This window comes from Camelus ferus, chromosome 20 (genome assembly GCF_009834535.1).
Source record: "Camelus ferus isolate YT-003-E chromosome 20, BCGSAC_Cfer_1.0, whole genome shotgun sequence".
NCBI lineage: Eukaryota > Metazoa > Chordata > Mammalia > Artiodactyla > Camelidae > Camelus > Camelus ferus.
In genome coordinates this window covers 10,434,658-10,453,972 of record NC_045715.1, presented here as the reverse complement: position 1 = coordinate 10,453,972, position 19,315 = coordinate 10,434,658, and the positions used below count along the sequence as shown (strand labels likewise).

Sequence of the window (19,315 nt, the reverse complement as noted above, 5' to 3'; positions counted from 1 at the left end):
ATAACAAGGCCATGGCCACTGCTCACCACTGCCTGCCTGGCATTTGGCACACACCTAGCATATGGCATGAGAGCAATTAATCTCTCTCAGATAAACAAGAATTAAACTAAACTTATTTTGACACTCAGAATACTGTTGGTTTTGGGTGTGGGGGGTGTGTGTATCTCCCTTTCCTAAATATACTATTTACTTGAATTATTATAATAACAAAAGATTAAACTGTACATACTATTCTCTCACTTGCTTTTTTCACCTACTACATTATGTCATTAAATATTCTTGCTACCATATCATTTTAATGATTGCATGGAACAGATGTTCACTAATTTAACCAATCCCCCATTGGTTACAATTTTTCACTGTGATACACAGTGAAATACACTTGATACACATCCCTGTGGCCAAGTCTAAATAAATTCCTAGAAGCAGAGAGGCTGAGTCAAATGGTACGCAAAATATCACACTAGATGTAGTACAAACCTAAAGCTTAAAACACGGGTTATCATTTTTTAAGGAGATGGAAATCATCTCCACGAGCAGAATAATGAGGGAACACAGAGCTGTCCATCAGCCCAGAAAAGATGCACAGCAAGTCTGCTGGATGGGAGTCACACTGAGCTCCTTATGAGGATCCAACTGGAACCTCTGAACGAGATGGAAGGAGAATGGAATCTTCCCAGAGAGCGAGCCAACTCCGACCTCGCAGTTAGTTGCCGTGTGTTCAGGAGGAGGCAGGTGGGAACCCTGACAGGGGAAGACTGGGCCACAGGAAGGTCAGTTCAACCAAAAAGGTCACTCGTGTTCAACCATCACTGTGTCAACCCTCCAGGGGGCTCCTTCTCTTCAAACGAAACTGGAGAAAAACTATAAGGAAACTTAGCCTAACAGCTTCCAGAGCACGAGGCATACTGACTGCAAACTGCTCACGAGAGAACCAATTTCACCAATAAGCAAAAGAGTCCTGGTCAACCGGAACGGTGGGCTGTTCTACAGTGCAGGCCTCACATCTTTTCAAAGCAGGGAGGGTCTGGGCTTAGCCTCACAGCTTAAGACCCTCACGGTAATGTATGCAGCAAGAGTAAATGACTCTAATGATAACATTTGTTGTAATTGCCTAATCTCCCTGGTTTTTAAAGAAGGAAGGTATTCAACAGATCAACTGTCACTATTTAACCACAGGGGGTACAGGATTATCTCTTCCTCAATTTTTACCAACGTTCATATGTAAATGAAGTAAGTTTCTAAAAGATACTTTAAAAAAAAAACAGGAAAAGTTGAAGAAGGAGAAAAACAACGTTGTGTTTCTATTTCTATGAAACAGAAAGATTGGCAGAAGGATTAATGAAATGACAAACTGAGTGTCAGCAGTAAGTCCTCGGTGACAATGAGCAAGGCTCAGGGCCAGAATGCTGTGAGTTTGGCCCCTCTGACTTCTGTTTCCACATCTCTGTCATGGGGTTAACAGCACCATGCTGATACAGAATTAAATGAGTTAATATATGTGAAATGGTTAGACGAGTGCCCAGCACAGGAAGTGCCATTTAACCGTCAGACACTTATTTTCACCATCAGTGTCATTTCCACGCGTACTTAAAGAGGGATGAAACCCACGAGGATAATGCAGGACTTCAAGTAAGCCAGAAGGGCTGGTGAGGAGGTGACAAAAACACAAGCAGAACCGACTTTCAAATAGCCCACCTTCTGAAAAGATCATTTATTGACTAGCCATTGAAAACTCAGGATAAAAAGGATGTTTCAAATGGTGGTTGGGTTCCTAAACCAACACAAAGAAATTAAACAAAACTCAGTCAGATAATAATGAAAAAAGAGGGAAAAGATTAAGGAAAATGACTGGAAACTGCTCAGGAACATTATGGGAGGAAAAAAATTCTATGCCAAGACCAAAAGAAAAAAAAAAAAAAAAACTGTGGAAAAACTTGAGGAGGAAGCACTGTCCCCAACACGCTGTGGCAGAAACACTGGAATGGAAACCCAGGTCTGAATGAGAAAAATCAAGTCATGGTCTACAGGTTAGCCAGTGCTGTCTTTAGCTGTCACTTGACTAGTTCCAGAGAAAATTATAACAAAGTTTTAAGCTGCACTGGCTGGGAGTCTGGATTTCTTGGACCTGATGAATTATGTACTGTAATGAACTCTGCAAATTAACTGAAACCAGGCTCTGCTCTCCTAAGGAAATCTGGACAACGAACATATTTCTCATCGGTTACTAGTTCCAAGTCTGAAAGTAAATCACATAATCAAAGGGAGAAACTAGCTAAAGTACAGAAATATACAAAAATGCCCCCTATAAACAAAAGCGTTCTTGATTCATGGCAGTACGTTAACAGAAAGGTAAAAATCTGCACAGCAACCTCCAACCTCAAATGCAACACAGTGAAATTCCAGAACGGACAGGCCCAGTGCCCTGGTGGGTGAGATACAGGTCTTCTGCAGAAGCCACAACCTCTTGACTCAAGCAGAGCTCAAAGGAATTCTGGAGTTTAAATACAGACGTTAACCACAATCTACTAAAAACAGAAGGAAATAGACATTTAAATTCAAAGCAGAAGGATGTGTTCAGGAGAAAGTGGGTGCCGCTCTCCCCACTATTTGTTCTCCACCCCACATGTCCCTCTTGCCTCTGGGCTTTGCCCCCACACTGTTTGTACGCTGTCTGCTCTCCACATCCCAGACCTACTTACACGTCAAAACCAAACCTGGGATGAAGACAGCTTTCCTAAGGGGGGGCCGATTAAACTGTTTCTTGATCTTGGTACTTCAACTGAAATTTCAAAAACTCTAAAGAGTTTAAAGTACCTAAAAATTAGCTTGAAGAAGAACACTCTTTTTAGTTCCCTGGAATTTGAGCTAAATGGCATGATCCCTAAGGTAAAATACTATCAACTCCTGCTTCACTGTGAATGAGGGAGGGGGCCGGGTAGGTGGGCAGGGGATCACCACTGAGATTTTGTGGCCACTGCTCTTGGGGTTGGTGTACTCAACTCCCAAAGGCAGTCAGGACATGTCACATGACTCTCCCCTCAAATACAACCACCTGATTGCAAAACACTTAAAGCAGCTGCCATTTGTGATCTCAAAGTATGAAAACTGAAGTTACTTGCCAGAGAAACTCAAAACACGATAGGCCTTGAGAAACTGCTGCTACAGCTTCAAAGAAAAAACCTCACATTTAGAAAAGAGATCAATTGGGTCCCACAAGTGGGCCTCTAGAAAAGTAAATTGAATTCTTCTCTGCATTTTAAAAAATGTAGCCAACGCAATAGTGAATACCAGTAAATTCTTAACTTAAAAATGTTCGCAATGATGTGTGTATGTGTGTGTGTATAATATGTACAGCACAGTACCCTAGAGAGATGGTGAGATCGCCTGCAACATTCATACCCAGTTCCAAGCAATTTCTGTGACTTCATCTGAACTGGTAAGTACATCTCTTTCGAACAGAATGTTAGGTATTGAAGGAATAATCCAAAGAGATCAGTTTAAGAAACCAAGGCCAAGAACCCTTAAGACCTGGTGAACTCTGTTTATTCTCAGTCAACAAGGACATCTGCTTCTAGTCTATTACACAACTACAAGGTCACGGTCCACGGGGAAATAAGCTGCTTTACTCACTCACACATCAGAACCCGCGAAGCTAGCTTGAACCTAAACTCGCCCACAGATGGAAACACCACCAGACAATGAAACCAGTATGAACTCGAAGCTGAACTACGTTGTAGGAAAAGACGAAGGTGAAGAATGTAACGGAGCGTGGTGAAACGGGAAAATGACGGCCAAAGGCACCTAACTGTTTGGGAGCAACTCCACACAGTGGGGCCTTTTCCAAAGTCTCCAAAGTGGAGTGATTATCACTAGCCTGCGCCGTGTCCCCAGCCCAGCCCAGCCCTTGGGGCAGCGGTCTGCAGGGGTGGGCCCAGATGTCAGCTGCTCTCAGCAGAGGAAACCCCCTCGCGTGACATGACATGAGGGGGTGCGCTCATGAGGACCAGCCAACCTAAGAAAACAGCTTTAAAAATCTCTCCTCACACCAATGCTAGCACCATGGCTAACATCCCAAAGACAGAAGGACTTCCAAAAGCCAGCAGCACGTCCGGTCTGGGTTCACTCTCCAGCTGGAAATTACAGGCAAGACACCCTGTGCAACTAAACCCCAGGCCTGTGTGCACTCCCACCGGGGGGGGGGGAGGGGGGCTGCAGTGACCCCACAACTTGTTTCAGCCCAACTGTCCTAAAAAGGCCTTCAGCCTAGAGGAAAGGGCTAATGGAGGAGTAAGCGCTGCTCGCCCACTCTCCCTGACACCCGGCAGCAAGGATGCTGGTCCACAACTGGGAAGGGGCTGTTCCCCTGCCCGCACGGGCTCTGCACACACCTGGTGATGCCAGGAAACCGCAGACCGGCTCAGCTCCTGGCCATAGGAGCCGGCTCAGCTCCTGGCCATAATCTACGAAAACAGATGCCAAAGGAACTGTCCAGGGCTACTGTGTAGGATACTGTCCAGGCTAAGAGTGGGGTTCAGGGCAGAAATCCATAAAGCAGCCTGCGGGCCTACGAGGAAACATTCAATAAATATTTGTTGACTGATTTTTTTAAGAGATGATTAAAGGGCTAGAGGGAAAAAAGGCTAGGGCCAAAGGTCAAAAGTAAAGCATCTGTCATCTAGAAATGGGAGTCTGTGAAGGGCCATTTGATGACGGTCTCGCCGCTGCCCCCACCAGCCGACTTCTTCCAGTGTCTGCAACTTGCAGGCCTGGGAAAGGCTGCCAGCAGACTGGGAATCCTCCAGCTTTAAATTACTCCTCTAAACAATGAAATGAATGATCAGCCCTCTAGGAGACTACCAAAAAGTGCAGGTTTATCTCTCCAAATTATAATGAGGATCAGTAAATCATGTCCATCCTCTACCACCAACTCCAGGAGGCAGGAAAAAGAAGGCACAGTAGAAAAGGGCCAGGACAACTTAAGTCGGGGAGGCAAGGGCCAATGAGTTACCTGGGAGAGTGACCACTGCCCGCTGCGCTTCCTCTAGGAATGTTCACAAGCACTTGACATTGATTACCTCTACTGCAACCCAACTGGGAAGACACTATGATCATCTCAGTTGAACAAACTGAGGCCCAGAGAAAAGAAGCAAGTTGCAAAAAAATCACATAGTTTGAACAAGTGGCAGAGTTGGGATTTAAACCCAGTGCTCTGAACCATAAATTATGCACTGGGGGTTCAGTGCTGGGTTCAAGATCACATATCACTAAACCTACAGCCAGGATTCACCCCAGGTGAACTGGAACTGAGGCATTTAACACTAAAAATACACAGTACAGTCTGCACCTCAAAGAGTACTGTCCAAACAAACTTGGAAACGTCTATTTATTCCCTTCAACTAACACCTGGTCCAACGAGCTCTCCTAGTTTAATGGTGACTGGGTTTGGGGGTTTTCTTGGAAGCACGATGCTGAGGCCAGTATTAAAAACAATACCAGAGACTTGAATCACAATCATGTAAATAGTAGCAAAAGAGGGGCAACTCTTCTCCCAACAGATCTTATCTGATTGGGCAAAGAGGGAGACAAGTATTAAAATTTAAAAACAGCGCTTCTAATAAATTAATAGAAGCAAACAAAAGAGCTGAATTTGAGAAAAATCAAGCCCTAAGGATAAAACACATCCTGAAGAGCAAAGCCCAGCAGCAGCTAGACTTGCAAATGGGGCTCTGGGCCCCGGACACAGTCCCAGTCCCATTCCGCACATCACTGCTCAGGACAGCCTCAGGGAGCCTGCTTGAAATACATACTCTCAGGCCCCGAACCCCAACAGGCATCCAAGATCCCGTGGTGACTCCTGTGCAGGTTTGAGAAGTGCCGCCCTGTGCAAGGCCTATGTGTGCCTGAAGACACGATCACACTTTCTACCAGAAAGCAAGTGGAGGCAGGGATGTGAAGGAACCAAGTGCTACAAGGCTGTCAAAATCGGCACCGATTCCTGTAACTTATGTTTATAAACTACAAATTAGAATTACCATTTTATTCTAATTCTGCCATCAAGCGTGAACAAGAGGAAATTTATTGAAAAAGTCTTTGTAGTTCATAGCTGTCACCTATTTTGAAAGTTAACCACCAGAAATCCTGTGATCGCAAGAAGTATATTATTAAATGACGTTCTCTTATTCTTTGCATTAAAACTGTCCATCCTGGGCAATGGGCAGAAAGTCCCGTTTAGTTTTATAAGAAATTCCCAGTTACTAAAAGTGGATCACTATACAATGAATGAAGCTTGCAAAATAAGGAAATATAGAAAAGAGTAAAGACACCCGAGTACAGGGGCCACCCTAAATCAGTATAAAGCATATCCACAAACATCCAGAATATTATTAAGGCAAGAATAGAACTTACAGCACTGGCTTTTTAGCCTACTAAAGCCACGATGAACACACTCTGAAATAACACATTTGTAATAATTCTAAAATGAAGGATCTTAACGTCATGCATTGTTACTTTCCTATGTCCAGAGGAGTGTAAACCATTTTCCCCCCTTTAGAGATATACTTTTCCCTAAGTTACCAGTGACTCAAAAAAACACAACATACAACTCACCAACACTGACAATCCATGTTAATCAAATTTTTACTACTCCAGAAAAATCATGAGCTCTCCTTATTACTACCTAAGTCACCAAACCAGACATTTCCTTCCCAGGCTAATAATAAAATGTGTCCATCAACACACTAAGAGGGCAGCCTCATTTCCTGATCTGAATTGCATATTCAAGTATCCATGTAATTTCCTTACATTGCAAATACACAGGACAGCTACAATTCTGCATTCATCCTTCCTATCAAACCACGGTGGGAAAGAAAACAGAATCATCTCACACAAATCACTCTTAAGAACTTACAGGCTGCAGAGCTAAACCTATAAAAAATAAAATAAAATAAAATTTGGCCAACATTCCCCATTTAATGTGATCCTCTCACAATGGGAGCTGGATTGCAATCATCCATTAATGTAACCTACCCTCCGTAGTCAATAAATAAATGTCAATTCTCATCACTCAGATAAATCCTGGGTGAAAGGGCTAGAAAGAAATGAAGATACAAATGAGATTCTGTAAATATCTAAGGAACACATTGATGACTGATTTCAAGCCAAAATGTCTAGAACCCAAGACAGAAAGTGAAATGCCTGTGATTAATATGGTCTCATTTCTAAATGCGTTAAAGTTATGCTAACAGTCTCACCAGTCTCTGAAAAGAGAAAAAAATTTAAAGTTCAAAAAGGGCATAGGTTCCAATTTGCTAACTCAAGTCACACCCTATCATTTTGTAGCTTTCCTCCTTAGATGGCCCCACTGTTCCTTTGGAATTTTTAAAGACCTGGGATTTGAGTAATTACAGCCATTTCAGAAACAGTTACTGAAAATCGAGTTACCTACACACTGCTTTAAATGTTTGCCTTTGAGTCTTTAGTTTGTACAGAGACTATGCAGAGAATCATACCTAGTTCTTTTTACCAGAATCTTCTCACCCCAATATATTCTGCTTCCTGGCTTTCAAAATTCACTCATTGAAGGGTTACTTACTGACTAGTACCCTTGATAGAGTCTGGGTAACCCTAACTCTTCTTTAAAAAATATTTCAAATTAAGAATGCAAGATTTGGGAAGACACCAGGGGGGTTACCTGCTTCCATTCTCCACTTCTCCCTCTCCCTCTCATACGCATGTGCACACACGCACACACCCTCTGCCCGCAGCAGGGTGCGCTTGGTCTTTGCAAACAAGCTTTACCATCCAGTAATTGGCTCATAAATTTCATTCATAACTTGAAACAGAAAGGGCCCAAAATGAGCGATCGGTAATTTTAAATGTTGTCATTATTCTCCTGGCTGCAAGCGGTTAAAGAAAGCCTTGCAAGCTCATGAATTACGGCTGCAGTTTATTACTCTCAATGAGCTCAGAACAAGTCCAGCATCTCGGGAGCCAAGATTGGAAGGAGGTCAGCTGCAAGCCCAGATGCTTCAATGTCACTTCTCCCACGGCAGCAATGATCTCTCCTGCTCCCAGGCACTCCCTCTTCCCTCACTGCCCACAGCACAACTTTAAGGTGGAAAAGTTCTACATGTATTTTATGCATCTTCCCTTAAAATGTATTTCAGATCAGACCTTGCCGATTTATTAGTCTGCAAGCAGAGGTTTTCACATGCTTACAAGATGAAAGGTAGAGCAGTCAAAGAACTAGGAAAAACACACATCCAACCTTCACTGCTGGGAAGTTTTCCAACAGACTTCAGTCTGCACAAAACTGCTCCACACTATCCCAACCCCAAATACAGAGGGATAAACAAACACTGTCTGGACCTGGTGACTGATTCTTACAAATATCAGACTAATTAGAAATCACACTTCAGGCCGATCTGGAGTTCCGTGCAGGGAGACATCAGAAACTGTAGGTCGTGGGGCAGGGCAGTGGTGGGGGAGGACAGACTTGTTAAGCAGTCTGACAGTTACTCGGAAGCCCACGACCACAGGGCCTGAGATCCTGGCAGAACTCCAGTTCTCTGAAGGGCAGCAAAAGCGATCATCATCAAGAGGAGACTTGGTGATCAGCCTCAAGGCAGGCAAGTCAGACCAACAGAAAATATGATTCAATACAAAATGTTTTATCTCATTCACCCACGCCCACTCCCTTTGAAGTGAGGAAACTGGCAAAAGGTTGCCTCAGTAACTTCCGGCCAAGTGAGGATTGCTCTGGAAACTGCAGCAGGGCCATCTGCGTGGCCCCCAAACGATGGTGCGGCGGGAAAGAGGGAACAGAGGCGAAGACCAAGGGTTTGGCAAAGCTAGGTGGGTTTACTTCTGTTTCCCTCCCCGGCCTAACTGAGCAGGAAACCAGTGCTGCTGCAGAATGCAGGCCAACCTAGCTCTGAATGCCAGCTCCACCCCCTCTCCAAAGTGCAAATTCCTTCCTATAGAAAAGGGGTAATGCCAGCTTCAGAGAGCTGATGGCAGGCTTAGTGAGTTAAAGCAGAGACTCAACAGATGTTCTGGTCCCCTCAAAAACTGCCCCCCAGCCCCTTCCCAAAGAAAGTATTTGGGGGAGTGGGTAATTGGGTTTTTATTTACTTACTTATGTTTAATGGAGGTACTTGGGGTCAAACCCAGGAACTTGTACTTGGCTAGGCACTCACTCGGCCACTGAGCTATACCCTTCCTGCCACAAAGAAAAGTATCTATCACTCCACGGACCCTCTTCCTCATGACCCCACCCAGAGACCAAAGCCATTTCTTCCTGAGTCAAACACACCCGGAGAGAAACCTGAAGTCTGAGTTACCCTCCTGACAGCTTCACGTTTTACAAACTAGTTGTTGGTAGCAGCAGAGGCATAATCAGAACATAGCCTATGCTCCCTCCTTACACTGCTTTGGCCCTTCCCAAAGAGGGTTCCAGAGAAGCCTAGGTCCGTGGATATTATTCAAAATCAGGGTTCACTGACCAGCTACGTTTGAGAAATGTCAGCTTTAAACAGCTTTTTTTCCTTTAGCTTTGTTCATGTGCACTGTGGTTCTCTAAGAAATCTGACCACAGAAGCTTCTTTCCGCTGCCCCCCCCCAAAAAAGCATAACACATTTTTCTCAAAACACATTTGGGATACACCACACAATCCTGTCTAACTAATTTTGCGTTTTAATTCAGGTTTTTATTTGGGGAGGAGGGTGTTTTTCTAAGTAATATACTAATGAATGTTCACTGAAAAAGTCAACGATACTGAGTATGTAAGGGAAAAATATGTTCGCTTAGAGAAGCTGGAAAAAGGCAATTATCCTTATCCTTGGAGGTTTCAAGCATACAAATAGTTATTAATGAAACATAACTAGAGAAACTCATAAAATTTCAAGTTCTCATTGTAGCAGTGAACTCTTAGGACCCTTAACAGAACTATGACTTCATTACAAATTGTCTAACAACACCTAGCAGTCACTTTTTCAGTCTTACATTGTAAGTGTGGTTTCACCGTGTCAGATCTATCTGTGCACAGATCTGGACTACATGCAGTAAGAGCGCGCCAAGAATATTGTTTCCCCAGTCCTGTCCTTGTTCTACTTTCTGAATTTCCTGTACTACATATATGCTCCTTTCAAAAGGAAAAAATTCACATGTTACACTTAAAGAGAAAACACAGGGCTCACTAAATATCCTAATACTTGATTTTCTCCAATTTCCCTGCCAATTCTTACAGATTAGTAGGGCTACCACTCGAGTTATGTGGAAAGGATTCCAAGAAGGATTCAAAGAGGGCTAGGACCCGCCAAAGCCATGATCCAGAGGGAAGGAAAAGGGTGAAGCGAATTTACCAACTCTGGTGAGTAGGGGCCAAATATCCATGATGAGGCGTGGGTGCTGCGCACGGAAGGAGGGTCTGGGAAAGGGTGTGACTTATGAAAGCATAAGCAGATAAACAGAGGATGACAGCTGAAAAGAAACATCAGGTTGAAACCACACCTAGGAAGATGCCTTCCTTTAACTTAGCTTAGGAATTGCGAGCCTTGCTACACTAATTACGCAAATTGGGAGTGGACACTTCAAGGATGGAGACCGTCGGAGGATGTGAGCAGGAAGCCAGGATGTGGACAAAAGCCACACGTGAGGTGCTATGAATACTGCAGTGTTAAACCACAATGGAAAATGGAATTAAAAAAAAACAAACTTTCACAGCATGAAAACCATAAAGTAGTCTAGATATGTATGGGGCTGAGACATACAAGATGGGCCTGGTACACCTGGTTTTGTCAGAGAGTAAGAAAGTGCTTACAGAGCAATGGGGACGTGTTACAGGGACGCAGGAGGCGGGGCTCCCAACATTAGCTTCCCCACTGATAACTATACTGCGGTTTTGTAAGAGAACGTTCTTATTTTTAGGAAATACAGTTAAGTATTTGGAGATAAAAGGGCATCACTATGTCTCCAACTTACTCCCAAATGGTTCAGAATAAGAAGTGTGTGGCGTGGGAGAGACACAGAGAGAAAACATAACCAAATGTGACAAAATCTTAAATGACAGAAATTCTTTATACTAATTTTGCAACTCTCCAGTTAAAAATAAACTTTTAAAACATACCACAAAGTGAGGGAAAAAAATAAGTCACCAGGCATTCCAAGATGTGAGGATATCAGGTTATCCCTGCTTGATAAAGATCTGCTGGTGTTGTCTTCTCCAGCAAAATCTGCAAGCCCAGACTCCAAAAACCGTACTATTAGAACATACACTACAAATGACCAACTGCAGTAACTTATGCCAAGAAAATAAAAAATAGCATTCACTCCAAACTAATGAAAACGCTCCTGGCAAAGCCACTTATAAAAATGTTACTGACAAAGGCCTTTCTTTTTGTAAGTTATTTAAAAGACAAAAGGGAAACTTCTCCTTGTGGAATGAAAAGGAGCAAGATCAGAAAATGAAGGAAACGGGAAAAAAAAAAACCACCTTTCCACACTAAGCTCCGGCCTCTCAAAAGGGGAGAAAGCCACAGGTCTGGCAGAAGCAGTCTCTCTTTTGTATGTTTATGTGACACACAAAATGTTTTTTAAATATAAAATCCTGGGCAGCCAAGAGTTGTCCAGCAATGAAACTGGCATGTCTTAAATCCTTCATCATCCAGCAGTCTCCTCACACCCAAGGCTTCCAGCAATCCCAGCACTATTCCTGTTCCATCCAGAAGCAGGTACACTTACCCCTAGTGCCGAGAAGATGATTAAATCTATCAAATGTCTCCGGCTTCCTCCAGTCTGTCAGTTTAGTTAGATCATAGAATCTACATTTAAGAACCAAAGTAAAAAAGCTATTCAATTGAAAACAATTTCCCCCCCAATTAAAATGGCCCTAAAATGCTAAATACTTTGCATTTCTTGAAACTTTACTAATAACTTCATTAACGTTAGCAATGCCACCTATGGCCACACCTACAATCTGCATAATGCTGCGAGACGGTTCCATACCAGGGAGCAGTTACAGGAAGACCCTGGTGAGCAAGTTCTAGTTACCTGTTACGGTGCTTTCAAGAAATCACAGTTGATCCACCAAAATGGAAAGGGTCTCTGAGTTCATTACATTCTCTCCTAAAATAACTCCTGCTCCAGGATCCTCCCTCTGTCCCAAGATGCCAGATTTCTCTCCCCCAGATGACAAAGTCCTTCCCCTGTGTCTCTTCTCCATTAGAACTCAGATTGAGGCCCTGACCCCAAAGCTACCCCCAGCAGAGTTCAGGATGTCCATCACCCCACAGTTCACCACCAGTCCAGCCTAAAAATCTTTCATGGTTCACTCATTCTTGATTCCAGGCAGGAACGAGCCCTACATCTCCAGGCTCATCTCCTTCCAAGACCTGCAATAACCCTCCACTCCAGCCAATGGACACACCAACATACACAGGGAAGCCTACATGTGTGCCCATGTGGCACCAGGCCCTGGTCCTTTGCAATATTCTTTCTGACCCTGCTTATCTAACCATTCATGCTCCAGCCTTTTGCCTGAGTAACTTCTACTCATCCTTTATAACTGCTTTCCTCATCAGTTTGTGTATCTGTCTCCCCTGCTAGACAAAGAGATCCTTAAAATAAAATACAATCTTACTTTTGAAAAACACTTTAAGATGATCAATGTTTACTAAACAAACCAAAGATTATTCAGTAAGACCTCACCACATTTATGATGTCTAAATGTATATATCTATAACTAAACCATTTTGCTGTACACCTGAAACTAACATAAATCAACTATACTTCAATTAAAAAAAAAATTAAGTAAAGCCCACTAATTCCTTTGTTTACAAAATAGTTGTCCTTTTAAAGAACCAAAGTTCTTTAAAAATGATTTCTAAAATGATTAGTAGGAAGATTTAATAGGCGTCACAACTTAGATAAGGGGAAAAGGGTTATCCCCGAAATGAGGCCATCTTCCTTTAACAACCATGAATTCATGACGTCTAACAAGGTTTGCCATTTCTATAGTTCAGTGTAAAATCTGCAGAGGAAAAAACAAGCAAGCAGATCTAAATCCAAAAGTGTATTTGGTAACCTATCTGAAAAACAATTAAAAGTAATAAATTAATTATTAATAATAAAAATTTTAAACTGCAGTTATAGGTTCACTGAATAGATGTATCCCCATTAAAACTGATATTATGGAAAGAAAAAAAATCAATACAAAAAGAAGCCTCATCTCACAGGACAGGCAAACCCGGGGAAGACCTCAGACTCAGTCATTATGAAAACCTAAAGTGAAGGAGCTGATTCAGAAAAGCTGGCAATGAGATGGGGCAAAAAAGTGTTATTATGGAAACTATGTACTCACATAAGGAAATGTGATAATATCTAGTGGAAAGAGAGAGAAATAAAATTATATATACCTCAGGATTACCAAAATATTTTCACAGAGGGAAAGAACAGCTGTTTAAAAAAGAAAAACAACAAAATGTTTACAACTTGTGTGGGGTAGCAGAGCTAGGTAACATCTCTGCTTTTCTGTGGTTTGTTTCTGTGTTACTACTTGCAAGGGGGGAAAACACTTTAAAATATGTTGTGTGTGAGGGAAGGCTGTGTCCCAGCACTGAGAAGGGAGGTCTGCTCACCCGCTCTGCACCCCGCTCCATGGTGACCCGGCTCCAGGTCACCATGATGGGGGGGGGGGGGGGTCACGGGCCCTCGGCTTCACTGGAGGGTCACTGCTCCTTCCTTCCTGGCTCCAAGAAATTCCCCTTCTTGACTTAACTGCTGCTTCAAGTCTGACACAGTCTGAGAAGGCAGACCATTTAGGTCACCGAGAACCGTAGGGATAACAGCTCCTCTGCTTCCCTCAATATAAAGGAAGACCATGTGTGAAAAGGGAGGGGGGTTGGGGTATATATACAGTTTAACTTCAAGGAGATAAATAAATGAGCATTTTCAACCTAAGAGAAGATAAACACTTAAACCAAGATGCTACTCGGTAATCATACAAGCTCAATCTAATGAGAATTTTTAAAGCATTTTTAAACTCACTTGAAAATCAACATTCCATCATGTGAGAGCTTGCTTCTAGCCAGACACTGACTACTAACCACTTGAGGACAGCAGGAAGACTGTATACTAGTGCTGACAAGGATGCAGAGCAGCTGGACTGCTCAGGGTGGCACTTCATTCAGAGAACTGTGTGGCTGTTTCTTACAGAGTTAAACATACACCTGATTTATGACCTAATTACACACCTAAGGACTGACTGGCCCCTGAGAAATGAAAACTTATTGGCTACACCCAGTCTTGAACAGAAATGTTCACAGCAACTCTCAGCCAAAAACTGGGAACACCCCAGGGTCCACCGATCAGCAAGCAGATAAATAAGCTGGGGTGTACCCATACCAGGGAGCACTACTCAGGAATAAGAAAGGAATGAACTACTGAGAAATGCAACAACACGAATCAATCTGAAAAGATCACGGTGTATAGAACAGAAATCAAAACAGTGCCTGGAAAGAGAAAAAAGTAATTACAAAGGGCGTGAGGAACACTTCTAGAGTGCTGGAAATATATTTTAGTTGGGTGGTGATTACATGGGGATTTGTAGAAGACTGTCAAAACTCAAAGAACTGTATACTTGAAATAGGTGTGTCCAACTACGTAAATTATATGTCAATAAACATTTGCTAATTTGGATAGCAGCAAAATTAGTATTTATTACAATTAAGATTATTTTTTAAATTAAAAATCTTCGCCCTCTCTTTCCATTAATATAGGTGGTTATAGATTTCTCTTTTTCCCAGATCTAATGTAGTACAGTTTCTTGTCCCATTTAAGTTATCTTTCAAGAAACATGTAAGAGTAGAAAAATCGGCTTTATAATGAAATAAAAGATTTTCTTTAAAGACCGTTCCCCTTAAAAGGAGCACACCACATTCAGTGTTCTGAATACACCATGCATTTAATCGCTCCTCCTTACTCTTTCTTGTTCACCCTACCCCTTCCCTTGGACTCACCCTCATACTAGAGGAAATCACTTCTTCAAGGCCCACTCAAGTGCCACGTCATCAAACTGGCAAACTGTTCAACCCCAGTCAGGACCATTTATATGTCTGAGCAACCAACTTCTCCCCAACAGAACTGTCCCGGGTGGAGACATCTCTCTCTTTGGCCTCTCTCCCCGCTCCCTGCCTTGGACAACCACTCCTGCTCAACTACAGACTCCACTGCTCCATAATACAAAAAGCTGATGTCATAATGAGATCACTGGCTTGGGTATCAGGGCCATTAGCATCCAAATGGCTCTGAAGAAGTTCTCCCCTCCACACCAGATGTTTTAGGGTCCATCCATCCTTACCTTCTTCCTGCCTGCACAAGGCAACATCCAAATCAATTCACCTCTACAACCCCAGAGGATCTACTTAATGTCCTATAGTAAGTAAGTTCTCTAACTATAGACAAAAACCTTAGGTAGAAGCAAGCCAAAAGGAACATTAGCAGGAAAAGCCCCTCATTTTTTTGCAAATGAGCAAGCTATGGCCCAAGTAAGTTACACATTCATACATTTAATAGGCACTGAGCACCTACTATGTGCCAGGCACTGCAAGGCAGTGCGACTAACATCGTTTTCATATAACATATATGAATATGCATACATATGCAGCTAGGTTTGAATGAAATTTTACATATATGGATCTTACATTCCAGTGGAAGGAATTCAGACAAACAAGTAACACATCTGCAGTCTTTCCTAGCTATGCTCAACATCATCTCTGATCATATGCACCAACATGACTTCCATGTGACCCTGGGTGTCACTGTCTGGGATTTCCATCCCTTCTAAGCTTTTCTCATGTGGTTTGTTCTCTGCTTAAGGTGCTATCTACGTTATGTAAGATGCAAGTATTTAACAAGTGCCTGTGACGCTGCACCAGGCACGGGGGATCAGCAGTCACTGTGTTCCCAAAGCTCACAAAGCCACAGAGCTCCCACCTGGGGAGCAGGTATCACACAAATCATTCCACGGATGTCCACAACTCAAAGTGCTGCAAATGAGTAGCCGAGGCCTCGACAGTGCATGTAACATGGGCTCCTGACCTAGAAAGGCCACCCTGAGGATGTGACATTTAAGCTGAGGCCTGAAGCAGGACTTTGCTTGAGAACAGCAGAATAAAGAAGGCTCCAGGGAAAGAACAAATGAAGAAAGGGCGTCCAGGGCATTCAAGAAGATTCACAAAGGTTCTTAAGTTTGTGACGATCTTGGAGAAGGAAACAGCTCCACGTTCATTGTCATCAACTATTAATATAGGCCATGAACCAGAGACAGAAGTACCGGGAGTCCGATACCAAAAAGATCCTAAATATTCTCCTATCACATTACAGTGGCTGAGGACAGCATGAAAGAAATACCGTTTGTGATCACTGCTTTGAAGCTGCAGTAATTAAACCCACCAACAGGGCCTGTTGTTTAACAAGGGATTTAGAAGTACACACGTTTTACCATATCACAAATTTGCTTTTTAATATCCTGATGGCTATACTTTCGTGTAATGGGTTCCCTTTGTAATCCTGGATATTTTACTGTCAGCATTTGGAAACATTTTAAGAAAGGGGTCAAAAGATATGTATGCTCATGTATAATTGAAAAATTGTGCTCTATACTGGAATTTGACACAACATTGTAAAATGACTATTACTCAATAGAAAAATGTTTAAAAGGGAAAAAAAAAACCAACAAAGGGGTCAACAGACTGCACCAGATTTCAGAAGGTTACAAGCACCTTTGGGAAAAGGCAACAGCCATGTGTTTGGGGAATGCAGACTGGAAGAACAGGCCTGGGGGAGGGGAGAGCAGAGTCAACAGAACCTGGCAGGCTCTCGCCAGAAGGCTGGACTCAGAGCAAGGTGATCATCTGATTACCTTCACTGCTACCTGGAAAACGGGCAAAGGACACAGGAGCAGGCAACAAAGAGAAGGCAGGTACCAGCAAATGAGCTAGGAGGCTAATGCCTCCCAAGATGAGGTTCTGGTGGGCTGCACGAGGGAGGCAGCACTCACAGAAAACAGACTGATTTCAGCAGAAACACTGTACTAGAAGGAGCTCCAAACTGAGTAAAATGAATATATAAAGAATAACGCCACTTACACTTTGGAAGTTGCAGGTTGCCAAGTCAACCAGCATAAATCTGCTCTCCTTCCATCAAGTGGGTTTTAATATATGTGTCTGATACATAATGTGTGCTCTATGCCAGCAAAAATTCCTTTATTAAGAGATTCCAAAGACCTTCCAAACTGTTCTACTGCTGTGTAAATTTTATGGAGGCAAAAGGTTAGAAACACAAAGACGCTGCCTTCCTTTCTAGAACACAGTCGTACTATAGCCTCACTTATTAGGGAGTCTATTAGAGGAGACAATAAACAAAGGGTCTCTGAGGAACCAAAAGCAACTGGAAAGTTCACAGACAAGAGCAATGATACTTTACTTCTCACAGAGGCCCAGTCCCTGAATCAGGGACTTTTTAGCTTTACTTTACATAGCAAAAGCCTCATTTCTGGTTTCCCATATTATAATTACCTACCTGACAAAAACAGACTTAAAGACACATCCACTGCACCAGCAGTTAAGTGGCAAGTGTCAAAAGAAATCAGGGAGAACTCGAATGAGTGGGGAAAATACAAGTCTAAAGCAGTTGCTCTAAAAGGCTTTTAAAGTAGTTCTATCCTTTAAAAGAAACCTCGTGGATGGTCAAAACACGCACAACAGATGAAGGCTCAGAGCCAGTCCTCAAAGGGACTCTCACCAACGCAAATCCGGCCACAAAGAAAGCTATGTTGTTCAGGGGCAGACTCCTAGTTTTATCTGTTAGTTTTATCCATTTTCTACCTTTCATGTATGTAACAGTGGCCCAATAAATGTTACCCCTTTAATCTTATACTTTGTTTTGTCCTCTTTTTTAAGGACTATAAAACTCATGGACACAATTTATGCAGACTTTTATGTATTTAAAGTGGATTTAGAATCCCAGCATAGGCCAAGTCTGTCTTCTTATACATCCATGGGAACAGGAACATGTTATTTAATACTGGATAATGATAGTCATGACAATAATTAAGTACCAACACTTTGCAAAAGTACATTTGAAGCCTTCGGGTATGTAAGAAGGGATAAACCCTAACATCCCCATAAAACGTGGCTGTCAGAAGAAGTCATTACTGGATGATTCCAGACAGAGACTGGGGGTTTCATACCAGTTTAGTGGCTGATGGGAGGGTTCAGAGAAGGTTAAGAAACTGGAGAGTAGTATTTAAGGAGACTGGAAGTAATAGAGAAAGAGAATTTCTTACAGAATATTTTCATATTCTTGAGGTCAGAAAAGCATTCCTAAGCAAGACACAACACCCATAAAGGAAAACTAAGCTGAACTACAGAAAAATTTAAAACTTCAGGGGGAGGGTATAGCCCAAGTCGTAGAGCGCTGTTTAGTATGCACAAGGTCCTGGGTTCAATCCTCAGTACCTCCTCCAAAAGATAGATAGATAGATAGATAGATAGATAGACAGACAGACAGACAGACCTAATTGCCTTCCCCTGCTCCAAAAAATAGAGAAAGAAACCAATATATAAATAGGCAGAGGTCATGAACAAAAGAAATATGGACAGCCAAAAGGCCCATGAAAAATGCTCAAGACAGAGAAATGCAAATCCAACGAGTCATATTTTATTCATTCGCAAAATCTAAAGAAGCTTTATAATACCAAGTGTTGGCAAGGGAGGGAAACAGACTCTCCACACACTGCTGGTGGGGATGTAAATTGGTTAAACCATTTTGGAAGGAAAAAAAAATCTCTTCCTACTGTAAAAACGGAGCACGTACCCTTGGACTCAGTATTTCCACTGCAATACTATGTCAATATGCCCACATGTGTGGAAGATGGAAATTTGATTTTAAGTAAACAAAACAGAGGAAAACAACCTAAATGTCTACTGAGTGCTTCCTAAATGCCAGGCACTCCCTTCTAGGAAGGGGATCATAAGGAAGTGGTTACATAAATTACAGTACACTGGTCCTGTCAGATATTACACAGTATTAAAAAGAATGACATGGAAATATCTGCAAGACATAGTTAAAAGAAAAGGCTAAACCACACAACATGACTGATTATATTTATATAAAACAATCCAAAAAGGGAAAAAAAGAAAGAAAGAAAAGCCTATATATCCATGTCTATATAAATATGCATGTAAACACACAGAAAGCAGACTGGGCAGGAATGCCCGAGTGACCCAGGGGGTGGGGGTGGGGTTCACATTC

At 42.4% G+C, this 19,315-nt stretch overlaps 1 protein-coding gene across 1 annotated transcript in view; it reads right to left on the bottom strand.

The window, feature by feature from the left end:
* JARID2 (jumonji and AT-rich interaction domain containing 2) overlaps positions 1–19,315 on the bottom strand; it is a 228,036-nt gene that overhangs the window by 177,458 nt on the left and 31,263 nt on the right.